This window comes from Vombatus ursinus, unplaced genomic scaffold (assembly GCF_900497805.2).
Source record: "Vombatus ursinus unplaced genomic scaffold, bare-nosed wombat genome assembly UNPS02007612.1, whole genome shotgun sequence".
Lineage (NCBI taxonomy): Eukaryota > Metazoa > Chordata > Mammalia > Diprotodontia > Vombatidae > Vombatus > Vombatus ursinus.
In genome coordinates, this window is record NW_020947390.1 from 13,299,527 (window position 1) to 13,302,545 (window position 3,019).

Genomic DNA, 3,019 nt, shown 5'->3' on the forward strand with positions numbered 1-3,019 from the left:
TAAGGTATGTATCAAAGACTAATTACAAGGGACTCAATAAATACAGACTGTTTACCTTTTATGTATGTAAAATGTTAAACATATGTCTAAGACTGTTATTAGTAATTGGGTAGTTTGTTAGAAAGACTGGGGTAAACCTGAGTATGATATGACTTTAAAAAGTAAAACCATTTAGGAATAGTTAAAAAGAGTAATTATCTTATACAAATGAGGTGTGAGAGGAAGAACCAACACAGTGGAATAAGATGTGGGAGGAGGGCTGCTAGTTCTGGAAACCTACTCTCATTGGGAATGGATTTAAGAGGGAACAATATATATATATCTAGGGGAATATAAAAGTCTTCTAATTCAGAAAGAAGTAAAACAGTAAGAAGATAGGGAAGGGGGAGAGGATAAGGGAGGGATCTCTAGAGGGGAGGATGAGGGATTAGGTTAAAAGGCAGGGTATAGAAGGGTGTTTAGATTAGTGGGAATGGGAGGATAAGAGAGGGATTTTTAGAGGAGAGGGGGAGGGAATAGGTAAAAGCTGGGTATAAAAGAGTGTTCAGGTTTATGGGAATGGGAGGATAAGGGAGCACTCCTTGGAGGGGGTAGGTTAAGCAATAGGAGGGCAAGGTAGCAGGTAAAGTAGAGGAGTTAGGAAGGATAGGAAATAAGAGATATGCATGAACATAAAAACAAAGATCAGGAGTAGAATTGGTGAGGGAAAGTATGTCTATATATGTATGTATATATGTATGTATGTGTATATATGTGTACGTGTATGTGTGTATATATATATATATATATATATATATATATGTATATACATATTCTTGTTTGGGCTTTACTTTGTGGTTTTTTGACACTCAAAAGTCTAGATGACCCCCCTACTTACCTTACCCCCAATTAGGCTGCAGGCCACCACATAAGGGAATAAGACTGGATGAAAAATAATGTCAAAGAACTTTTGTCATATACTCTGTTCATAATGTCAGTGACTTCAAAAGTAAATTTTACCCTTAAAATGTGGGTGATCCGATGTTGACTATAATTGGTTTATCTTCTTTAAAATCCTTCATCCTCATGATTTTTTTTTGTTATTTCTCTTTCTCTTCTGCAGTCCAAAACAATAGCAATCACGAATTCTGATACAGTGAATAAAGTCATCACCATGGCCCTGCAAATGCTAGGGATAAATGTAAGTTACTTGGGCTTTCTCATGGTTAAGTGTCATTCTAATGACTGTCTATGTAGGATTTCTAAATCTACCCAGAGTTCAACCTCATTAGCAAGCAGCTGGTTATTTGGTGCAGATTCAGGTCAAATTACACCCCTTAAAACAGAAAATAGAGAACAGTGTAAGTTGAAATGTCACATTTGTTCTATAACTTGAGTGCTGATTTAGTCACTGATATTAGTGTTACAAAAAGATCAAAGATCTTACCCACCAACCCACCTCAATTTAGAAGTGAAGAAATTAAGCAGTTAACTGACTTGTCCAAAGTCACATGAACAGTTAGGGGATTCTGATGAATATTTAAATATAAATTGTAGTCTAATGCAACTGAATTAAAACTTGGGCTTGCTAATAAATTATGCCTTCCTTATTCTATATATTTCATATTTTGTAATATGACATCTAATCTGAGAGTCTCAATGTTGTTCTAGTATACTTAGATCCCATGAATCTTGATTTCCTGCCCATTTTTCAGATTGGGAAATTTAAATGGAATAGTAAATGAGGAAGACAGTTTCAAATAGAATTCAGATTGCTACCTTCTGGATCCTTTACTCTAGCTGGTAAATATTTTACTGTTTATATGTTCAAAGCAGTAGAATTTATTTTTTGCCTCAAGTTGGAACAACCTATATCTAATAAATCAGTCTTTGCATCCTGAAATTTTAAAGTATGCCTGGGGTTTGTTAGGTCAGCTGTTTTGAGACATTGTATTCAAGGAAGTGTGAAAAATATGACATCTCAGGCAATGTGGGCAGGCCATTCTTTCTTTTACAATTCACTCCACACATCTCCCTCTGGCTTACTGCCATCTGGTTCTTCAGTGAGAGTTCAATCAAGACAGCATTTCCCTCCAGATTTCTTTGTTTCCTCCCAGAGAGACCTCTTCCTTAGAGGATTGTGCTTTTTTCAGCTTCAGGGAAACGGGGAGCTTTCTCCTGACTTTCAGAATTCCAGATGTTTTTCTGGAATGCTCAGTCCTTTCCTGAGGCACACCAGTATTCATCAGCTTTTTACTTAAAAAAAGCATCCCAAAACTTCATCACAGCATATGGTTGGGAAATAGAGTGACCATTTGCAAGGTGGGGAAGGGGAATGGAATAAGCATTTATATAGCATTTAGTACGTGTCAGGCACTGTGCTTTACAAGTATTATCTCATTTGATCCTCATTAGCAACCCTCCAAGATATTCCACCCATTTTACAGTTGAAGAAACCAAGGCAGATAGACGTTGTTACTTGTCCGGGGTCACACACCTAGTAAGTATCTAAGGTTGAATTTGAACTTAGGTCCTCATGACACCTGCCCTCACATTATCCAGTGGCCAACCTAGCTGCCTCCGCCACTTGGATGAAATGGCCCAGCAAAAAGGAAGGCATAAACAAGAGAGAATGTAAGCAAGTTCTTTAAAAGGAGTTTTAGAAAACAGTCCATGTATTTGACTGTTCCCTCAGAAACCAGTCTATCCCAAAAGAGACCTTTGGACACACCACTAAGCACAGCCTAACTAGTCAGTGGTGTACAGACAGTTCAGCCTTGCCATCCTTCGTTTGGCCTGGACTCTGGGAAATACTGTGAAACATTCACCATTCCAATGGTTGATAGACTCAAGCTCTTTATGAAGCCAGCATTATCCTAGTGCTCTGCCTCATGAGCCACCATCACTCAGCCACTCTCTGATCAGAGCGGTCGTTGTGAGCCCAGACTCCAGCATTAAGTGGTCAGAGACCACCTTCTTTTTTCAGTGATGGGAACAGATCTTGAACCAAAGGAAAAATGGGATGTTCTCAGGAGCAGGA